Here is a 24271-nt window from a genome sequence, read left to right on the forward strand (position 1 = left end):
TTCGTTTTCCTTTTTTTTTTTTTTTTCCCTGCTAGAGCAGATGTGGGGGTGGGGGAGGTGAGAGCTGGGCTCCTCCCGGAGTCGCCCCCGCTGGGACCTCAACCAAGCACGCCGCCGGCCGGGAATTGTGGTAGAAGGAAGCCGCGCTGGCCAGTCTGCCCAAAGCTCCACCTGCAGCCACACCGCGTACGTTCTCCTTTCCGCCTAGCTCATTGGCACTCACACACACCACGGCTCTCCTTTGGGTCGGAGGAGACGCCAGCCAAAGGAGGCGGGGTTGCAGGAGGAGAGTCCGCTCTGCGCAATCCAGTCCGGGACTTGGCTCCGCCCGGGAGCGTCGGCCTCTCGGTGACAGAGGAGTAGTGAGCTGCACGGGGTGAGGCTGCAGCCAACTCCGCTCCCCGCGCACTCAGCTGCCCAGGCGCTCGGGACGCAGCAGCGGCGCTTCTCAGCGGTGCTGACTGCCCGCGATGCCGGCTTAGGAGCGTGCGGCAGCGGCCAGAATCGCCACACCCGGGGCATCGCGCTCCCGGCTGCAGAAAGGGGCCAGAGCTGTGCACCCTTGCCCCAGCCCCCATCCCGCCCCCCGTCCTGAAATGACTTGTTAATCGGCGCAGACACCACCAAGGGGACTCACCGGAGTGGAATCCAAGTGGAATTTGGATTTGGAGAAGAGTTTCTTGAACATTTACCCTCGTCCTTGTTGGTTCTTCTTCTTTTCTTCTTTCTTTTCTTTCCTTTTAATTTTTTTAAACATTTGGCTTCTTTCCTGATCTCCCCTTCCCCGCCTTTCATTGGAGATGATCACAGCTCGCTTGTATCCCAGAAAGTAGTCTCCACGACTGTTGCCCCAAAAGAGACAAGCACACATGTAGGAATGACAAAGGCTTGCGAACGAAAGAGCGCAGCTCGAGGCCCGGAGAGATCTTCTCGATAATGGATTACTAAATGGGATACAATCTGTACCAGTCGGTTCCGAGCCCTGGTTGCCTGCTCGTCGATGCACCGAAAAGGTACGGCCCGGGTGTCCCTGCGCGCCCCACCTCTGAACCACTAGGCTCCAGCCTAAGGGTCCCGGGGCTACCGCCTGAGCGCTCTGTGGGCTTTGTGGTGCCTGCGCTTATTTTGTCTTGCATCTCTGTCTCCCGAGCGTTGCCCTGTCCTGGGGGATCAGCCCTGAGCCCATCCTGCGGCTCATCTCATCCCATTGCCCCAGAGACCGTCGGACTCCATGTAAAAAGCTTCCCCACCCGCGTAGCGCACACGCCCGGCGCCGCCCCAGACAGCGACCCGGAGGATGGCTGCCCGGACCAGGGGTGTGTGTGCGGGACCGGAGGCTAGTTCTCGCTCTCTGGCCAGCAGCAAACAGAGTGAACCCGAAAGGGTGGGATTCTCGGAAGCGCCCTGTCCTGGTGTCGAATGCAGGGAAGGGGGAGAGGAAAGGATTCCGCCCTCGAGGGCTGGATGTGGTTGGGTAGAAGAGAGTTGTTTTCGTCCAGTGACAGGTTTAGGGTTCTGGGTTGGGAGAAGAGGTTCTGTGGAGACTGTGGGGGAAGCGAAGAAAATCTTTTGTTGTCAGCTTGGGGTCTGGGTTGGGCTCTGTGGAGTGCGGGAAACTTGTAATGGCCCTGGGTACCCACGCGTCCTGCTTCTTGGTGAAATCCCCTCGCCAGAGGCCTCTGGCACCAGAGGTTCCGGGCTTTGTTCACTCGAATAAGTGCCCAGGAGCGGCCTCTGGATGTGGCGCGGCGCCCCCGCCCTAGGTCCTGTCCCCCACCTCAGCTCCCACTGGAGCTGCGAAGATACAGTCCGTCTCTGCTGCGTCTCCTTCAAGCACACAGCCCCACAGGCTGAGACTGGCCTCTGCTGCCCCCTCCTCCAAGAACTGTGCGGTCCCTCTCTGGAAAGGAGGTGTTCTCGGAGGGGGAAGGGTGGGAAGACCTGACAAGTGATAGCCCTGTGCTTGCCACCCAGACAAGGTTTCTGCCTGGGCTCAGGGCTGTGTGATGTACCAACTCCTCGCTGCGTCCTACAGCGCTGCCTCTGGGGCAGCCGGGCGCTCGGGATCAAACCCGGCAGTGCCCCCCCCCCCCCCCGGCCTGACCCTGTTAATGTATGAAGTGTCTTTTTTCTGATTCTCCGCGTTTTTCTCAGTTCTCCACTATGTAGGAGATGGTGAAAAGCAGGATCCTGAGGTCACCTCCCTACTCTCACCACCTGAACAGCAAGGAAGGAGCTAGGGAGCTGTCCCGGACTTGCGGGTGTCAGGAAAGGAAACCTGACTCTGATGTCTTTCCTGCTCACTCACCGCCCCTATTCCCTACGCCTCTTTCCCTTTTACAGCGCGGGGTTACTGAATCAGGCACTTTTGGAAAGTTTCTCTGAAAGCCAAGGGTTGCGGGAATAACAGGACAGGGGCTCAGCGTGTTGCGTCTGCGGGAAACTAGACCCACAGGGAATTGTGTGGACAGTCAGGATGTGGCTAAGAACTAGGTGCCGGCCGATAGGAGAGTGGCGCCTCCCCGCCCGCGCTGCACTTGCTGGACCAGTCTCTCAAGCAGTCCGGGAAGGGTTGGGTGGGGGTGGGGTGGGGGTAGTGTACAGGGATAAAACATGGGATGCTGGGGTGACCACAGTTGAAGAGGCTGGTGTGAAGGTGCGTGTGGACACTGGCATGGGCTCGTTGGCTGGCCAGCGAGTGGCCAGCTCCAAGTGCAGCATCCCGAGCCTCCTGCGACCAGAGCGCGGTATTTCAGCCGGCGAAAGTCTGGGGAGGAGCGGAGCAGAGCCAGGTGTGTGGAGCAGGGGAAGAACGAGATACTGGAGGCGCTGTCTGCACAGCCAGGGGAAGCATTTTCAGCAGCAGTCTCCATCCTGTATCGCAGTAGGCTGCCCTGCCCGCCGTTCCGAGTTGATCTGAAGGGAGAAAGGTGACTGGGGAGTGCGGAAGCCAAGCATAGCCACAGAGGGATCGCTCCTTGTTTACTCTTGATGTTAATGGAGTTGTTACGGAAAGGTTTAAAACACAGGCGCACGCGCACGCGGGCGTACACACAAACACACACACACACACACACACACACACAAATCACACACTCGTGCACATCCACACTTGTACGTATAACTTTCTTTGCCTTGTGTCTGAAAAGTCATTTAACCCAGTTACAGTGTTCTGCCAGCAGGTCTCAGAAAAGCTATTTAATGCCCCCCAGCGCTGGTTTTTAAGTCTTTGCTGAGTAGGAAGGTTGAGTGCCTTTGCCTTGCTTTTCTTTAATCCCGATAATTGTCGGTCTTCGCTTCCTTCTCCCTGTGGACTTATATCTTGGGCATTAAGGTCACATTCTGCTACTGTGATGGCAGGGGAAGATTGATGGTTACAGACACTTTAATTCTTTATTTAACTTTTTTCCTGAAAGTAAGGATGCCTGGTTAAATTGTGAATGGAAATACCCTATACTTTTTCACACCTTTAGATTTCAAGCATTTTGTGTATGTTTAAATTCCGTGTTTAGTCTTTGTGATTAAACTCGTCCAGGCACCAAAGTTAATTATTAATCTAACCTTAAATATAGTGGCAGAACTGTGTCTCCACCTATTAACCTAAACTATCTGTTGAAAAATAGTTTGACAAGCTGTTTGAGTTTGGTTTACCCATTCTAGTTTATAGGTAACTTCTATGGAATCTTGACTGACCCCCACTCCCAGTTTTTAGATACACTTAACTGAGGCACTTTGTAAACCAGTCTAAAGCAGAAAAGAGTATATATGAGATTTAATATCTTGGTATTTTGTTATGAGTCTTTTCATTTTGATTAAAGAAATTTTCTATTTTATGTTTCTTATTTACAATGTTTGGAAGTGACAGTCTTTCCTATGTGTTATGTTTTGCAACTATCACCCTTTAGAAATGTGTCATATTCTCAGTAATGCATATAATCCACAAAGGTAAACATTAAACAGACAACCCAAATCATCCCAGGAGCCATCTGCAGAATATACTTACTGAACACTTAAGATAAAATAGGGTAAAAACTCCAAAGACCTGGTATAGAAAACAATTAAATGTTAAATGAATGAATGAAATAATCACACATGGTTCACATTTCTCCATTTAGAGTAGACCTGTTTATTTTTCGTATAGTGGAAAAAAGAATCTACCTTCAACTAAGTGGTCATTACAAAGTGGTAATAAGTGCCATTCTTTGCACACAAACACACACCTCTCATGTTCTTTCCATGTCTAGTGAATGCTTTTCCCATTTTTAAAAAAATAGCATTTACTTATCCAGTGGGCTTGTAACATTGCATCATTGAGATTGAGTGTTTTGAATCAGGACAGCGAGATTTAGGAAGACTGTTAGCTTCACTGATTAAAAATAAGAGATCCAAATTAAGAATTTGCATTAAATTTAAAATGCATACTCGTGCTTTAAAAGTAAGTGGGTAATTGTACCCCTATATGAAATTAAGAAAAATATTGTTTTGAACAGGGAAGTAAGAGAGTTTACTATATGTATATGGTGTTATAGCTCTTTTTGGAGCAGGATAAAAGAGTGATGATGGGACAAAAAGTTTTTTTTTTAGAGCTAGATTGCCAAGAGCTAACATTCTCCCATCTTATTTGTTTGTAGGAAGGAATCACAGAACAAGCCAAAGTAATTGCAAATGCTTTAATTAGGCATCTGCCATTTGCTTCAGTGTAAAGCCTATCTCCACTGTCCCCCGGCTCCCCCACTGCTAGATTTAGACAAATTATTGTTCTAGTCCCAGAGTGGGTGTTCCTTAACATATTTTCTTAAGAGCTCAGTGTCATGGCAGCTATGTTTGTGCTGCCAGGGAAAGGGGAAGCCTTGAAGTATTCTGCTGTGGCCTTCCAAATCAGTGCCCCCAACTCACTTGGAGCCAAGTTGTCTCTGAGATATTTCTATTTCCGAGTGAAGGCTTTTCTCATCTGCCTTTAAATGTGCTGCAAGAGCAACTGAGCTATTCTCTGCTGGCAACCACATGGTTGTCTCTTGGGGATATGGTAAGGTAGGGAAGGGAGGGAGGCATTTAATCCCTTTGAAATGGGCAAATAAGATGTCATACCCACAAACCTCAAGGGGAGAAGGGAGTTCAGTACTACTTCTCAGCATGGGACTATTACAGTATAGTATATACACAAGGGTATCTTGCTTTGTGAAATAGATGAACTCTCTTGCAAAACTTTTTATTAGAATAATTTTAATTACACTAATGGAGAATATCATATATAACTACCACCACACTAGTGATTTTCAAATAATCTTTTTAACCTACACCTCTCCCCTGGACCTTGCAAATAGCCAGTACTTACTGGGAAGGTAGCTCCTTTTGGACTTAACGGACATCTCAATATGTTTAAAAAAACAAAAACAAAAACAAAAACAAAACTTTTCTCATAATCTCTATTATAGCAATTCCATTCTTTTCTTTGAGTTGCTCAGACCTCAGAACTTAAGAATTACCCTTGACATCTCTCTTTCACACCAGCATCCATTGTAGCACCATCCACCTTCAGAATGTATGCTTCCTTCCACCTCACTGACTTACACATTGGCCAAGCTACTTCCTCTTTTGTGGATTACTGTGCCAGCCTCCCAACTAGTCTCCCTGCTTCTGTTCTTGGCTCCTACCAACTTTTCTTAACATGGCAGTATTTTTTTTTTTTTTTTTTTTTTTTAAGTAAGCTAAATCAGATGACATCTCAGCTGAGATACTTTCCCATCTTATTCTAGTAAAAGCCCAAATCCCTCCTGGGCCTTTGCAACTCCACATGATCTGCACTCAGGACCCTTCCTGACTTCCACTCCGTAGGCGTGACGTCTCATGTAGGTGGGACATTCACCCATGTGTTGTTTTTCCAGTCTTGGTGATGGATTGGTGCCTGTCTATTCCCACACTCTCACTCTGTCCCCTTCTGTGGCCAAAAACACACATCTGTGAGGCACCTGGCTGAAGCTGAAGAGAATCTGAATTAGGTAAAACAACTTGCCAAGAAATAGAGCTGCCAGCATTTGTGAGGTTGAGCTTTTGACCCTGGCCTCATTTGTTCTGCGTTTTATTCACTGGCCACAGAAACTTCTGGCATTTTTGGAGTTTGTCAATAGTTTTAAATTTTCATTTTCCTGTAGGAGAATATAGTATGTCTATTAACTCATGTAACTGTTGTCAAAGACACTATACTTGGATTCAGGAGATTTGAGTTCTAGATTCTTAGTTGCTTGGACCAGCCTTTGAAACTGCATTATTTTTAATATAATTTGTGAATAGTAAACCTATTCTTTTTACTATGTAGGATATCAGGGAAAATCACAAATGTGAATGTGTTTGATAAAATATAACATATACTCTGGAAATTTGGCAAGTTTAATGCTAACTGCCCTTCCCACCCTGAACTCTGGTCATAAAGAAGACCCCACTTCATCATCTACTACATCATAAAATAAAGACTGTACTCTGTTGAGTAGTTGTAATTTTTGTAGTTTTAATGTAAACCACATTATGAAATTAAATAATATTCTTGAGTTCTTTGAAAATGCCTAATCCACATAGGGCATGGGCAGCAACTGTATTAATCAGAATATCAACCACGACAAATAGAGTTTGCATTCAATATAACCATTAAATTGGGCAAGGTCATGGGAGTGGCACTTTGCCAGGCATTGTTTAAAAAAAAGTAAGAGAATTGTTTTTGTCCAGTTATGTTCTGAAATCATATACGTCAATGAAATCATTAATGTCAAGCAGTGACATCAGGGTGAACGAGGAGTACTGGAGGGAAGTTTTGATCTTTGCCATAATAAAGGGCAAATGCATTAGGTCTGGTGGGGTGAAATTTATTAATGTGGAGGGACTCTTAGAAGGAATAGAGTGATCAACATGGAGGCAACGCTTTTTCTCCCTCCTCCCCCCTTTTCTTTGTCATTTATAAACACTATGACTTTGAACCAGTTCTGTAATTTCTCTGCCTCAGTTTCCATGTGTAAATTGCTAGTATGATGCTAATGTTATATTTGCTGAAAAGAGTAAATGTGATAGCATCCCTAAACTGCATAGCACAATCCCTGGCACACAATAAGTACTCATTTAAAATAAGGTGTTATTTTTATTTGAGTCACTGTAGTTATGGAAAATGCCCAGAGGATGGATTTTTAAAACGTAGACAGTGTTTTGTGGGAGAGAGTACAGAAGGAAATGGATTTGTAATATAAAGAGATGATGTAGAGGAAACAACATTTGGACCAGAAATGAGCATACACACCGTAAGCCCGCCAACGGTGTCATGGGTTTGATCCAAGAAGCGTGTGAACGTGTCAGTGGCAGGGAAAAAGGAGTAATATCCTTTTCCTAACTTTGGGAGTTAAAAAATCACACCCAAACATGGAAGGGAAAAAAAAAAAAAAAAAAAAAACTATTACAAATAAAACAATAGTAAGCAGCTCAGGGCCTCATGTCAAATAAGAGCCCAAAGGATAGTGTTTTTAAGAATGATAGCTATTACTTACTAACATTTGAAAAATAAACTACAATCTGCACTTATATTTAGAACCTGAGAGCAGACGCTCAGGGATGTCAGATTCCCAACGAGAAAATTGTCAGGAGAAAAGCTTTGCTGCCAGTAGACTCTGCCAGGAGGTAATGGCCAGAACTTTTGCAAGAGGGTCTTCTGGGTAGCCATGCAGCAGCCTGGTGACTCTTGCCTAGCCATGCTTGAAGTCAGTTCGGAAGAGCGTGAGTCTGCAAACAAAAGTAAGGTAGGACTAACCCTAACTGACTAGAGTTAGTACAGTGCTACTGTACTGAAGGATACCCTGCTATAGAACCTGAACCTGAATTCAAATGATAGGCATACAAGTCTTTATCAGTGAGAAAAATCTGACTTCTAAAAGGCACAGCAAAAAGAGACATGAGTTGATATTATCACCACAAATCCCTGAGGACTCCTGCTGCCCCTGTGTCTTCCAGGAATCCCTTCATGGCTTAGAAATACAGTTATTATCATCCAGTGGGGGAAAAAGAATTTTCTCAAATCCTGTATTTGGAAAAGGGATGTAAAGAGAGTGAAATAAATGGGCAGTGAGTGTGGCCCAAAGACCTAAGGGCTTATCCTCCCAAGTAGCCAGTGTGTTGACTTGCTTTGAAAGTATACTTAGTAATAAGTATTTCCACATAGGTACAGCCTTTTGGCCTGGGACTTTCCTTTAATATGACTAGACGCTTTCTAGTGGTTTCCAGCTAACCTATAATTGCCATCTGTAGAAAATGTAATTCAAATAATCCATGCCATTTGAAAATTTTAGCAGAAGAGACTCTAAAATTGAAGCTCTGCTGGCCTTCGATTCTCTCATTTCTCTAAGACCACCCTTGGGCCACGATTTGATTTGAGGCACTTATAGAACAGGACAGAATCTGGCACTGAACGCAATGAAAATATGCCATTGGAAAATAAACCTTTTAGGGACTGGGAAGAAATTAGGAATATATTAATTCTTGTTTAATGTTATGTGGGAGTTTTATAGATGAGCTGCCTATGATGGGCTCTTCCTTCCTTTTTCCTATTGGTGATTCTTAAGGAGAGTATTCAATCTTTTCATTAATATTGCAGTGCCTCCAGTACTTCCCCACCCCTCCCCCAGACTCCTACTGTCCTTGAATGAGGAAACTCAGAGAATACTGATTGAGCTGATGAATGGAAATGTTCCTCTCCTGAAAATGGAATGCTTTATGAAAAACTGCATTCCACAGAACACACTTAAACAACCTGACAACTGTCTCTCCTTCTTCCTACCTCAGAGAACCACATGACTTTCATTCACATATTTTGGGTTTTGAATGCATTTGTTCTTAGGCCTCGAATGCCCAGGTGGAAAACTGTTCTATTCAGCTTTTCACTATTCTAAATCTATGAGCATCTGAGTTACTAAGAACATTCTCATCCCTGCATAGTAAGCGATAAATAGCAGGCCAATTGTTCACAGCATTCTAAACTGGAGTATGTGCAGCAGAATGGCTGTGGAGTTGATTTTTATAAGAATACTTATTAATGGTTTGTGAGATGGATTCTGTGCTAATTCTGCTCGTATCATGAATGATGGCCCCAGCTAGACACTGTCGCTGGGATCTTCATCTATTAATCATGGAGGCTGCTTTCTTATTCGGTTGCCATAGTTTCAGTGCCTCAGATTGAGTTGGGGTGTCTGGGGAAGGGTTTCAGACACACTAGGGCTTGCAAGCTTTGCAGTTATTTTGGCAGTTGTGCTCTGAAAGAACTGAAACCTGCTTCTCGTATAATTTGGTGTTGGATTAAAAGAGGCAACTTCTAAGAGTGTCTCCCTGGACCTTGTTATGTGCACATCCAGCTGATATTTACTCCAGGATTTGCCTCTTGCTCAGTATTGCTGGTGAAAAAATTATGGTCTAGGGGCTGATGTCACCTTCAACTTTCTATAAGAAAGCAAAGGGGTGTGAATTCTTCATTAAGGGTTATTCATAAATGTGGAGGTAAAAGAGGGTATTCATGACTTTGCTCAAAATTTCAGCTTCATAATTTGGTTTTGGCTCTGCAAATTACTAAGTAAATAAAATGACATCAGTGTTGTGCATTGTTTTGTTTTGGCAAGGTAAACATTTAGTTTTACTTCAGGCTTAAACTTTAGTTTTTAGGTTTGACACCCCTTACTGAGGAACTAGAGACCATTTTACTGCATTTTGCAAAAAAAAAAAAGGATAACACATTTGGGACTGTAGGTCTACTGCTTTGTCATCTCTTGAGCATATGAACAATTTTCATACTTTAAGAATTTTAATACTTTGCTTATTTATTTATTTATTTATTTATTTTTTGGAGTTTTGACTTCAGGGATGACTCGGAAAAGCTCTACAGTTGTGCATATATTGTGTGACTCAGTCAAGAAAAGATTTTGGGAGCAAAGTGCTACAAAAGAGAGATGCACACACTCCAGTGATATATATATGCTTTGTGTGTGAAGACGGACACAGCTTACTTTTGTCAAGTAAATTTGGCCTTGTGTAACAGATACTGGTATACTTCTTATTGTTTTAGTTCCCATTTCTCAAGTGGACTTTCAAGGACTCCTACCAGTCTAAGCCAAGCAATTTGATTCCTTTGTAGATTAAAACATAAAATAATCTCACACTTGAAGCAAATAGTGCTGCATTTAGGACATGCAAGGCATCAAGTGACTATCTAGGCACATTCAGAAGAAGAAAATTTTTGAATTCATTACAAATGGGACTAATCTAGAAAATTAGTCACTTTTTTTTTTTTTACTAGAAAATGAATAGTTTTTTATTTCAAAGTGAGCTTCAAAAAAGCAGACGTTTTAAATTTCCCCAGATCCAGCCTGCCAAAAATTTTGAGTAAGATCAACAAGCATTTTTAATGCACGTGCCTATTATATAGACCCCTCCCATACCAAACCACACTAGATGATTGATTTTAGAGGCCAATAATGTGAAGTAAATTAAAAGGATAACGTGGCCTTAATTGCTACTGGCTTCACCAGGCTTCTGGGCACCGGAATTCCTTGTGGAGAAACACTTTAAAGTGTCACAGCAGTTTTTGATCATGTGGTCTGGCTTAGCCATAGGCTGCAATTATCCCCCAGCCCTTCCCCATCTCCCCTCACATGTCTCCCAGAAGCCAAGAAAATGTGCATTTGTAAATTCAGTATGATGGACTCCTGACTATTTTCAGAGTAAGAAAATAGTTCCTTCTTTTGCTGTATTTTCCTAAGTTAGCTGTTTAAAAAAAGAAAGACAGACAGACATGAAGTGGAGAACAGTGGGACAAAGATCAAAGCTTTTTTTTGTTGTTGTTAAAAAAGGAATTTTGGTGAATTTAGTTCACTGAGTGATAACAAGATTGTGGTTACTCTTGGGTATCCAGTTAGACATCATATTGCACATGGAGTTTTAGAAAAGTAAGAGGTACTTTTTGTGTGGATGTCAGTCAAGTACAATGTGGATTTAAAGTAACCTTAATTAATGATTTCTGATTATTTTCTTCTGTACCTGCAGGGCATCAATGCCTTGGAGGTTGTATTTAGATGGAACATTTTCAGACAACAATGACATGAACATACTTGCATTATCTTGCCATGCAACCCACACTACATTCTTATTATAATGAAAAATGTGATTCTGCCTCATTTTCAGAATGATCAGATAAAGAGTGAAATGCCACTTAAGGGACAACTGAAATTTACAAGTGATGTGGAGTCTTTGACTCTTTAGAGGAACCATTTTTCATATTAAAGGAATCTACTCATCAAAATTGCTGGTTTGTACTGGCTCCTAGCTGGGGTTCAAGATCTTTGCTTCTAAAGATTGAGTAGGACTTTGTATGCTCCCTCCCCTACCCCAGTTCTTTTGAATAAAGGCAAGTTATATGCTGGGAGCAATAGACTGTCTTTTCCTTTGCCCCAAAGTACCTTTACTGAGCGCTCAACCTAATTCCTACAGGGAATACTGTAGACCCTAGAGAGGACTGGGTCTTACTTTTGGTTAAAAGTACTTTTTCCTGTGTCATGATTTTAGAACAGACCTTAAGATGTTGAATTATAAATGTTAATGCGCTATTTACATTCAACTTTTAACTAGAGCCTAAAAAAAATTGGATATAATATATAAATGCCAACTTACTAATTAAATTTGTGTGAACAATAATTTTGTAACTCACATGAAACCCTAATAGCATATAACCCATCTAGTTTAGCATAATTTGTGCTTATGAATTATAAATGCTTAGCTTTTACAGTTAGACTTACCCATCTGTAGGTATCTTAATGAGAAATTACCAAAATGGAACTGATTTGTAATATTTGCTGTATTGTGATCTAGGTGGTGATTATCTAAAATCATTTTCAAAGTTGTCCCATTGCTTGCAATATGGCTTTATTTTTTTGTAGAAATAAAGTTGTACTGCCTGATGTTCCCTGGTCTGCCTTGGGAAGAAGTGTCAATAATAATAGAAAGAACAGAGGAGTTTCATAGAGCTAAGAGAAAAGGTTCACAATTTGGATACTTTTTTTAAAAAAAAGGGATGTTCAGAGAACAGGGAAAAGTTTTCCATTAAAAAGTCATCTTTTATCTACAAGGTGTTTCCTCCCATTTGTGATGAGGGGAAGTTCAACATGTTGAATATGCTGATTAATTAATTCTCCAGGGATATCTCAGAGGGTGGAGCTTTCATTTCACATTTTGTCATGTCCAGAACACAAGACCTGTTAATACTGCCCAAACATATCCGTTCCCAAGAATAAAAAGGACAGCATAATTGCCTTTGCTGTTAGGAAATGGCTCCCTTTAGTTCTCCAGCAGATCCTCTAGCCAGGTGTGCAAGAGAAGGCTTTGAAATGCTGTGAATAACTTGACATTATCACATTATTATTGAAATGCAAATGCTTCTGAGCAGAACTTGAAAGGGACTAGGACAGTGTATTTTCTTGCCTCTTGTCAACCACTCCTAGTCTTAACTGGAGGAAAAATATTCACTATGAATCTACATCTTTCATTGTTTCTCATTGTCCATGTTTAACACACCCAGAACCCCTTCCTGGATGGCACCTTGTCCTCGTACTCAGGAGGGAATAAATTGGCTCCCAGTTTATTCAAATAGGGTGCTAATCTGCCCAGGAAGGAGTTTCCTCCTTGAAGGAGTCAGGTATGCTGATGATGGTCAGCAGTGACTGTATTTAATGGTGTTATTAATAAGAAAGACTCATTTATATAGTGCTTATATTTTCAAAGTGTGTCTATAAACATTGCCTCATTTTATCTCATTACAATTCTGGGTTGCAGAGTAGGTATTATTATGGGTTAGGCAGAGTAGGTATTATTATGCTTAATTTAAAAATGAGATAACTAAGGGCTAGTGAGGTCAAGTAATTTGCCAAAGAGCATGTCTCTGGTAAAGGAAGGGCCTGGGACATGGTCCCCAACCTTCTGAGTCTGAGTTTTGTGCTCCAATATATCACTGTGCTGTTTGCTCAATACTTAGCATTTAAAAAAGGAGTACAATCTTCCAACCATAGATGTTCTCAAATGATGTCTATTATGCAGGTAGCTCTCTGAGGAAGACTGCACCTGAGACTTCAGAGCTATTGCTACTGAAATACCTGCTTTTCAGTGGAGGGCTCTTATGGGAGGGGACATTGTCTGGAGGCCCTTGGAATCTTGAGTCAAGTCTCAAAAAGGAGATCAGTTGGCATATAGGAAATGCTTTTATTTGGGATTCTAGTCCTGTTTTAAGACAAGGATAAGAATAATAGTAACTTAAGGGTGGCAACTTTGGTCCTGACGCAGGGTAGAACAAGAGGGACTGAAGGTTGAACTACATTTTCTGGCAGGAATATCCTCCTGGGGCTTACAACTTGTAACTGTAAGACAGAAACACATTTTTAGCAAGAAATCAAGGGGACAGTATGTCACAACGTAAGTGCATCTTCCTTCTGACACAGGTCATCTTACTCTGACTCAGGCCACTAGTGAAAGTGGCAGTTCAGTTTAATTCTTTGGATAGATACTTAACAGCAATCGTAGTCAAGAAAGATTCCAGATACTGCAGAGAGACAAACAGTTGTACTCATTGTGTAGGCCCATCATTGGGCCCACATTCTAGGGAAAAGTGATATGTGAGAAATCCTTGTGGTATTAGGTCTATCTAGTCTCTGTCCCAAAAGCAGAGTGGTGAGGAAGCTAAGGACAGCAGACTGGTTCTGTCCAGCTGGGAGGTCAGGCAGGGTATTGTGAAGGAGGAAGCCTTTAAGCTGTGTCTAAAGAAAGAGTGAGATTCTGATAGGTGGGAGGCAAGGGACAGAAGATCAGAGGATGCGATCAGAGGGTGAGGGCTGGACAGAAGCAAAGGGCTAGAAACAGGGAAAGGGAGGTCAGCCTCCAGCAGCAAGGGGTCCTCCTGGTGAAAGGGGCACCGGTGTGGGTGATGGGGGCAAGTCTTGAGGACAGACAGAGAGAGAGAGATGAGGGGGAGATTTGGCTCTGCATGCTTTTCAACAAGATGACATCATCAGAGATGTGTTTTAGAAATATAAATCTATTAGGACTGAATGGAAAAGGGGGGAAAATTCTGGTTATGTTGGCAAGTTCAGCTGACAGAACTTGGGAACTTGTTGGATGTGTGAGGCAAGGAGCAAAAGGAATAAAAAAATGCTTTCAAGATGTCACATCTGAGCTGGGGGTGGTGGCACATGCTTGTGATCCCATCAGCTTGGGAGGCTGAGGCAGGAGGATAGTAAGTTCAAAGCCAGCCTAAGCAATTTAGCAAGGCCCTAAGCAATTTAGTAAGACCCTATCTCAAAATAAAGTCTCAGTGGTTAAACACCCCTAGTGCCCCTCTCCAAAAACAAAATAAAAAATAAAAATAAGTCACATCTGGGGAGCTAAGTGGATAGTGATGACCCTGGCCGAGAGAGAAACACAGGTTGACAGACAAAATTTGTAGCTAGTAGCTGTTATCAACTATATTGAAGTGCATACTTAAGAGATAGAACACCCAAAATTTGGATCCAGTTCTATTGTGCTCCCCTAAACTCTATAAAAAGAGTGCTAAAAGTCTTAATGGTTAAAGGTTGTCACATTTGGTCTGGCCTGGCACAACTTGCCCCAGTATTTAGGGAGTCTCATACCATAATTTGAGATGGATAACAGCAGGAGGGCAGAATCTCCACCCAGTGCATCTGTAAAAACTGGCCTTACAAAAGGGTGGGAGGGCTGAGTGCTGAATGACTCCCCAAATAAGAATCAGGGTGTGTATCAAGCCCCCTGTTTTTCCCTTTTTTACAAAAATTCCAAACTATCTTAAAACTTTATGGAAGTCTTTGAATTTTGAAATCCAATGTACATTTGCTCATCCCTCCTCCTCACTCCACGTGGGGCATATTTATATGAGTGTTTATCTCTTAAATCGCCTTGTGCAAATGAAATGTTACAGATGATGTAATTCACAAAACAGAAATAACACCTTAATTGTGTTGTTTATTTAATAAGACAGTGTTAATCAGACAGCTAGGCTTTTTTCTTTTTTTGCACTGCACTGTGCTAAAGTTGAACACTGCTTATATAGTGGAAGAAAAAATTATGGCATTTAATATTTTATTTAAAATAAATCTTCATTGCCTAGGTGATTGAGGTATCACAGGTTTTATTTTATGGTTTCAACCTTTGGATAAATATTGACACAGTACAGTTGTCCAGAGTTATCCGATGCCTATGCTAGTTGAAGAATATTTATACTATGAAAAGAATCCTAAAAAGATGAGTTTTCTCTATTTACCTTTCACATTGCATGTGGTTTTTTTTCATTCAGGGTTTTTAAATAAAACTTGTAGCATGGAGGTTTTAATCTCACCTTGTATTTTAAAAAGGAAACTGAGTAGTAAAATTAAAACAAAACAAGATTAGATACATCAGATGTCTTTAGGGGGCATTTACCAAATTGAATTTCTGGAAGGGAGAGCTTTTATGAAATTGCTTTGATGTCTTATTATAAAAGCACATTTAAATTAAAAATTAAGGAATTTTTTTCAGCATTGGGGCACCAGGTTAGAGTTGGTAATATAACGCTGAGAACTGAGTTATAGATTACTTATTTGTTGTATATCAAATTATTGCACAGATCTGTCTCTGGTTTCTAACTTGTAGGCTGCCCTCTAGTGTTACTTAATCTCAGCACAACCACTTTTATTTAAATCCCAAGAAAGGAGAATGTCATCTAAACAGCAACCAGCCCAGCCCAGCTACACACTATCTCTAACCAGAGATAAGAAGTTTATGGTACATGGTTTGAAAATTTATGAATAAATTAAAATATGCCCATCTCCAGTGTTCTTGATGGCACAGAGGATAACTCTGCCAAAAAACACACTAATGACTACAAATCGAATCTGGAGTCTGAATACAGACTGGAACACCAGAAAAAAGAAGGTTTAGAATGGTCCAATTAATTTCCATTGTATTTTCTATTTTTTATGTGCAAAAGAGTCATACATGTTAAAATAAACTTGGTCTCAATAAGTTTAAGTAAAAATTATAACTTTCAAAAGGACATTTCAATCATCATTAGGTGGGAGATAATTTGATCAGACAGCCTCAAAGTTTATGGTAAATCCTCAGAGAAGAGTTCTTGAACTTAAGTACATTTTTCTATTACAAATCTTCAAAGAGTAAGTTTGAGTACTTTAAAGATCATTCTCTGAAGATATTGAGAAGGGCACACTGCAGCCTGCCTGTGGTATTAAGTACTTTTCTGATGGTAGTGCCAACTCAGTTTTTTCTTGGATGAAGAGTAAGCGTACCCCAGAGACCGCAATAAATGGGGAGAGTAAATTTCAGACTCGGTAGCTATTTTTTGCATTTATAATGTTGGTGTTTTCAGCAGATTAGGAAAGTAACATGACAATGTTCCAAGTACATTTAGCTCATATTAGCAGAATGACTGACAGGCATCCCATAAAAATTGATGATGATGATGATGATGATGATGATGATAATGATGATGATGGCGGTGGTGGTGTTTTTCCCAGAGTTTTGAGATCAAGATCAGAAAAAACAACTTAGACTGTATGAGTGCTGGATACACACACAATAAAACTGACAATCCAAATGACACTTGGTACTCCACTTCTTTTCTAGTTCAAAGGATGAGCTCTGCATTTTTCTCTTCTCCTGGTTGTGAGATCTTGGGAAAGTTACTTTCTCCATGTCTTGTTTTCCTCATCTATAATGTGGCAGTACAGATATTGCCTACCTCATAGAGTGAGTCTGATAATTGAGACAATATATACCAGAATGATGACTGGTACAAGGTAAACACTCAATACAAGTTAGCTTTTATTATTTGATATCAGGCCCTCCTAGCAGAATTAAACTAAATGTTTTGTTACCAGCAGGGTGTGAGTTCTTGGCATGGAAGTCAAAACTGTAAAGACAAGATGGTGACATGATAGTGTCCAGGTGGTTTATTGCCTGCTTCTGTCTTTTTTTCTATGTTCTTTTGTTTGTCAGGGCCTGATTTAAAACAACCAAATAACCACAAGTTCATTTTATGTAGGAAATATTTAGTACATGCCAACTATGTGCAGGAAGCTAAGTTGGATCCTACTGAATATTTTCAAAATGTTGACTGAGGCATTAGAGGTGGGGTAGATAAGTTTTTCTCACCTTGTTTGGGTCCAGTGCTCACCTGGGAGCCAGTGTTTTTCAGACTGGTGCTGAGTGCCCTCGGCTATGGCTTTCCTGTACTCAGGGAACAGATGTAGAGACTTTAAGGTAATAATACTGAGGGTTTCCTCACTGGGAGTTTTTTAAATGCAGTGTTTGGATTGTAGGTAATGTTATATTTGGAATCATTACACTCAGAAATTTTCACTAACAAAGACAGCCTAAAGGTATCTGTTCATTTAACGTCTGACTCAAAACCAACATATAGATACAAACAAGTTTATTTTCTGCAGTAAAACTTCATACGTTCCATTAACTACTTATACCAGCAAACTACACTGTCAAATTGATTCATAGACTTTAAACATGTGTTTTTCACAAAACCTAGTAGCTCAACCACTATACAGCAAGGTGGATAGATTGGAAAGCAAATCCCCATTCTGACCTGGCCTTCTCCCCTGCTGCATTGAGATATGTGAGGAGATAGAAAAGTTGGGTGATTGAGGAAAAAAAACAAGGGCCAAAGTGATCAATAGCTCTCAAGCAAGCAAGTGTTAATTCTGGCTTTATCCATTCCAATTATTTACTCAAATGGGCAGAGTCTGATTCATAAAAATAAGGAAGTTGCTGGTCAGGGGTTAGGGAGTGTGCTAACAAGTGAGAGCTTGGAGACAGGGTATCTCGGAGATGGATAATAGGAACTGAGGTGGATAAGAGGAACTGTGGCCCTCCCCAGTGACAGTTCATTTGGTATTCGCCCAAAGTCAGGACCATCTGACAGCTGTTTGGCATTTCTTGTGAAATGGACTTGGGCCCTGGCCAGATGCTAGTGGACAGATGTTCACAACACAAAAACCTTCATCAAAATAGGCGCTAATTGGCACTGTCCTAACGATCTCAACAAATAAGACCAGAGTGGGTTGGAGTGGGTTGGATTGACTGTGACCATCAAGGCCCAGGCCTGCCCCTTTGGCTTAGGATGGAGATCCTGTTGGGAAATTGACCTTTCTCCATAGCTGGGGACTTTTGGTTCCAGGGCTTCTTGACATAAAACCTGTAAAAGGGTATTTGATGCTTGTTTTCTACAAATTTATATGCTTGTATGTGTGTACCTCACTGAAACCTTTAAAAGAGGTGGGCAGTCAGGGTCCATTTGGATTACACTGTCCAAGCCAAATGTTAAAAAGCAGAATTTTCTCCACAGTTTTGGTTTCTGATTTTTTTTTTTGACAAATGTTTTGTAAAAATTATTACCTTTTGCTTTCATTTGGGCCTCTCCAACGGAAAGTGTATACACTATTTCCCACTGTTACTAACAATTGGTGATAGCTTCAATGTAGTTTTATGCAAATATTTGGCTTAAAATGGATTTTTAAAAAACTGAAATTAGTGTAAAGTGGGTATTTCAGGGACAAACTGGTTTGACAATGCCGCATTGGTAATTAGATGGGCTTGCACCTACTTGTATAGACCACAATTAACTATCTTTGATTTCAACAGTTAAACTGTCTATTGAGTGCTTGAGGCATTTTTGGAGTAGGAATTCCCCCCTCCTTTTGTCTCTCAGTTTTGCAATTGGGAACAAATTTTAACTCATTTTTGGCTTATTACTATGGGAGCCCATTACCCATCTATGAACCGATGGATCATTCTTTCTAAGACAGGGTATAGTTTTGTAATACGTAATTGAAAACACTTCCATTGATGTTAGTGCTCATTGCTTGTTTTTATGGACTCAGACTTTATAGACACAGAAGAAAGACCCTGACTATAGGGCTCCCCTAGACTTTATAGACACAGAAGAAAAGACCCTGACTATAGGGCTCCCCTAGACTTTATAGACACAGAAGAAAAGACTCTGACTATAGGGCTCCCCACAGCCCCACTCCCATTCTGCTCCTGGAACCCCTGTTTTCCCTATCCCTTTCCAGCGATCAAGATCTGAGAAACATCCATTTTTCACCACAGATCTTTCCCAAAACCAGCCTATATTAATCCAGCTAAGAGCCTGGACACATTTTACCAATCATTTCTATAGTCATTTATTAAGAGAAAGACGATTACAGACTTGATTGACGCTGTACCCTATTGAGTGTGAGAAGCTTTATGTGTACCATGGCAGTCATCCTGGTTGAAATTCTGTTGGGTTTTCTCCCCGAACGTCTTACTCTCAGCATTTCTCTGGATGATAACACACCCGCTCCTTCGCATTCTCTAGTGTGGCTCCTGTCCCCTTGAATGAAAGGCAGCTCTGACTAGAGGAGCTAGAATAATCCCAGCAACCAGTGCTGGGTACTATTGAACCCATTGTTTGCTCCCAGCACTGTGGAGCCAAATCTCATTTTATAGCACAGTGTGTTCTAGGAATTCCACTTCATCAGTACAACAGACCTTCTCTGATGCCTTCCTCTTTTCCCCATTTGCTGCTGTCACAGGCAGCGCCACACAGTCCTGCAGCAGGCAATTATAATTCTCTTTTCTCCAAGGCTCCGCTCCCCTCGCTTTGCAAAGGGACCACAGGGCATCAGCTGCCATATTAAATAGACACTAATGACACCAATCGTGATCAGCCAAAGCAGGGGTGGAGGCGGTGTGTTTCAGATTTAATCCTTTTGAGGGACTGGACTTGGAGTTCAGAGGTGGTCTCACTACAGGGGTTACATTGAGGTTCAGAAGAAATTTGGCTAAGCTCATGCTTGATGGATTTTCAAGTGTTTAAAGGTAAATGAGGTGACTATTTGTGTTTAAAGTAAAAGTATTTGTAAGTTTCCCAACTCATTCACAAAAAAAGGTCTGATACAAAGTTACATAATGTATGAATCAAATGTGCTATATGTGCTCATTTTTCCTTTATAGTATTTGAAGGAGTTTGCAAAGTACTAATATTTACAAATTAGGAACTATATACTTTGGGGACTTCCCAGGCTTCTTGGGGATGAATGAATACTTTCTAGAACCCAGCCACCTCCCCCTGGACCCCTGCCTGCAGGGAGATGCTTTACTCTTGGAGACAGGATCTCCTTCATTACTAGTTTACCTCTATACCCAATCTACATAAAATTTTACTTTTTAAAAACTTTCTGGTATATTTTTGCAGTGACTGAATGAAAACATGTTCATTTTTGTCACATTTGGTAACATTTGGGACTACTTAGGAAATAATTTTCTATTGGATTTATGAAATTGCCCCATTAATAATATTCTGTAAATGAGTGGGAGTAAGAGTAATTACACGTGTAAACTTGCCTTCCCATAGTTGTCCTCCCACCAGTTTAAATAGGTTTCGAATGCCCCTCTTGGTAGAGACCACACAGCCTAATGCTGCACCTAGGATGGGGGCTGTCTCCCTGTCCTGTTCACGGGCCACTGAACTAAATTGTTCCATGACCTTGTGCAGCTGTGCCGAGGGATGGAGAAGAGTGTTCTTCTATGGAACCGACCCTGGAGGATTTAATTTAGTACCAAATCATTAAATGACCTGAAGATGAACAAGTAATCAGTGCAGAGTTTTTCAAAGCTTGTTTATATGCACTTATCTCATGTCATCCTCAGAGTACTCCATGGCTCCTGTTTTTACCCTGTTTTGAAAAAAATAGAAGATTCTCCTCTTGATTAAAAAGACAGACTCTGTAAAGTTTGTGTGTGTGTGTGTGTGTGTGTGTGTGTGTGTGTGTGCTTATCATTTTGCTCAAATATTGCACTGCACAATTTTCAGCTTGATTGAAACAGGTTGTAAAGGAGGGTTGGCTACAGAATCCTTTTTAAAAGAAGTGATGTGAACATCACAGGAAGCCCTAAGCCATTGATACCATTGTTTTACAAATTCTGGGAAATTTTAAAGAGCAGGAACAGGCCTACAACTCCCCTTACAGTGCTCTCTGGATTAATTCGTGTTTCTTTAAAGTGTGTGACTTTTAGAGGGTAGTGATTGGCATGTTTTTTGTTGTTGCCATTTCTTCGGATTGTCTGTTATCTACAGACAAGATCCTGTCACTGACTCCCAGGAGAATCTTTGTGGCAAACATTAGGCAGATGCTTTAAAGCCCTACCCTAGCTGTCAGAAAGTTGACTGCTCCTGATACTTTAAGTTGTCAGTCCAGACAAACTAATTCCTTAGTGAAATTATTGATGTTGTTGTTGTTGCAGCATGTCTGTGTTTAATTGCAAACAGGAAGCTAATAGCACAAGCTAGTTGTGATTACAACTCTGAGATATCCATTATGTCTGATTTCAATCATCAGATCAAAACTTAGGGTGGGTGGAGGGATGCAACTTTAAGCAAATGGAAGTACACTAGAGAACAGGCGACCTGTTGGTGTTTACCCACAGAGAAGCTGCCCCTGGATTCAGGTCGGTGTTTCTCCACTGTGCAACTGCAGGTGAATTCCTTAACCTCCTAGCGCCTTCTTTTCCTCCTTTGGAAAATAGGATAGTAACAGTATCTGCCTTGTAGGGTTGCCAGGAGGATTCAATGAGTCAATAACTGGGAATTGCTTTAAGTGTGGTTATATTGTAAGCACTAGATAACTGTTCCCTGTTTACCTCCCACCCCCATCTTCTGCTCATATAAGCATGCTGATAAGGGACAAGCTGTGGAGTGTGGTGTGTGTGTGTACGAGAGACTATTGTGCAGTATTGATTCTGCGTTTGAATTGTAATGCAAGCAAATCTGGTTTGTGTTGCCTGCCTTATCCATTTTGACGCCCTTTCTACTTTCAAAGCTCCTGCTTGCCACTCCCTTCCTTTCCCTTTCCCTTTCAGATTCCTCCACCCATATTCTCTTTGGTCACTATCCTAGTGACACTTTATGAATTCCATAAGGCCACATGTCTTTGAGGTTGCCAAAAACAGAAACCATACCCTAATCATCTTTGTGTCCAGTATTACCTGTAGGATGTGCTGGCGGTGCTAATGTTTGGAAATGGGTCTAACCATAGACCTGTTTTGACAATTTTTTTCCTGTCTTTAAAGGTGATGATGTAGATGTGTTGCTACTTGGGAGATCACCTGAGCAGAGTCTCAGGTGATTGCTGGAGAATCTGTAACAGTAGTTATCCCTCAGTTGATTGTGAGGATCAGTCTATTCTGGGAGCCTCCAATTCAGTGAATCGTCCTAACAATAATGTTCCTCATGCGTGAGGTGATGAGAGAGCCAAGTTTTTGTCCCAAGGTTTTGGAGCAGACAGATGATATCCCATGTTAATGCCACATAAAGACCCAGATAAACCTAAGGAACCATTATTACTGTTAGATGCAGAAAACCCAGGAGCTGTGGAAGGTCTTCAGACTACAGGGAACAAATGTCCATTGGACACATGCTGATAAGTCCTTCAGAAGTTGGTCATTGGGGAGGATTAGATCAACATTTCTGGGGAAATTGTCTCCTTGCTTTTGTCCTGGTTCAGGAAAACCAGTTAAAGGCAATGTTTCAAGTCTAGAAGTCTCTCATGGGAGTCTTCCTCTCATTAGATATTGTTAACGTTAGCACTTTAGGAGTATTATTTCACGGACCTAGTTTCAAGTTCAAGAACAGAGAGGTGGAATAATGGTGTCAGATAACCTCAGAGAGGCTCATTCTCTTGGTAATCTCTTCTTTCTTAAAATAATCCAGACATTGCTGACAGTGTGAAATTTGTGATGAACTTTCAGTAGATGTGTGTGTTTTGCTTCTAAAATAAAAAACCAAGTAGTCATAAAAAGATATATTAGGGAAGTTAATGATCTAAAATAATCGACAGACATGTATAACATTTATATTTTAAAATGGCATTGACAATGATTTAAAATACCTCTTAAAAAATTAGCTCTTGGGGCTGCGGATATAGCCCAGTTGGTAGATTGGTTGCCTCACATGCACAAGGCCCTGGGTTCGGTCCCCAGCAAAACACACACACACACACACACACACACACACACACACACACACATATATACACATTAACTCTTTAAACACAGATCCTTTTACATCCAAACTCTAAAAGGAGGCAGTTCTTTATTTTCTATTTGTACAAGGTTAGGATCCATCGCTGACTTAAATGTGATCTTAAGATGCCCATTTAGAAGGCTCATGAGCTCTGGGTCACAGCTAATTGAATTGAATGCGTGCTGTGACCAACCACACAGGCAGCACTAGACTTTGGCAGAGAGGTGTTTGTGGTGGTGCATAAGTATCCGTTGAGCATTCTGATTATTGTTTATATCCTGTTAAGAGACATGTTATAATCCATTCATAGTATGCATGATGTGAGGGAAAAACTCTTGTGAATTTTGCATAAATGGCATGCTGCATTCCTGTGGTTTCCAGAAAAGTACTCACATGGCACACTCTGTTAACAATAAGTGGATATTTATGCCTCATCAGAAGAGTATAATTTTCCACTTATTAGAAATACCATTATTTTTATTTTTTAAACAGTTTTCACCTCTATTTCTATTTTGTTTCTCTGGACAGTGTTGGCAGAGGCAAAACAAAAATTAGAGGGTTAGGCAACCTACATCACTGAGGGTTCTAGCCTGGAGCTCTCCCCATGCCTGCTCCTCATCTCTACCTCCCCTTCTGAATGTCACGAGGTTGTTACAGTAATCTGCTCTTCCTGAGAATAGAAGCATAATCAATATCCCTCTGCTTCTGATCTCCCAAGGCTTCAGACCTCCTGTCCTAGTGTCAGGTCTCCATAAGCTACAGGAGGGTACCAAACAGGGGAATGTATTCTATTTGTAAGGCAAACTTCTCAAACTCCAAGAGACATTGTTATTTCCTGATTCAGCCTTGAAATGGTAGAGGCTTATAAGGGCCTATAAAATAATCTCTTAATAGGTCCTTGGCTATATTAAGGGAATTGAGTATGTGATTTTTTCCCCCTAATTTTCAGAGACATCAAAGAGGTGATTTATCAGGTCCATTTTGTGATTTGCTTATACAGATTTTTTATTTTTATTTTCAGTTGGTTCATCAGAGAGCCTGAAAATGATTAATTTGCTTTTCCCATTGGTTAGGACCAAGAACCTTTGAATTATGGTTTAGAATACTCTATCTACAAGATCATACTTC

The 24271-nt window shown here is 41.5% G+C and overlaps 1 protein-coding gene across 1 annotated transcript in view; it reads left to right on the forward strand.

The window, feature by feature from the left end:
* The first annotated feature begins 290 nt into the window (after positions 1 to 290).
* Positions 291 to 24271, forward strand: part of Sema6a (semaphorin 6A) — a 123664-nt gene continuing 99683 nt past the window's right edge. Inside the window, 1 exon segment of the mRNA XM_047556270.1 lies at positions 291 to 1013. The gene's annotated coding sequence lies outside the window, so the exon portion shown is untranslated.

Source organism: Sciurus carolinensis, chromosome 6 (genome assembly GCF_902686445.1).
Source record: "Sciurus carolinensis chromosome 6, mSciCar1.2, whole genome shotgun sequence".
Taxonomy (NCBI): Eukaryota; Metazoa; Chordata; class Mammalia; order Rodentia; family Sciuridae; genus Sciurus; species Sciurus carolinensis.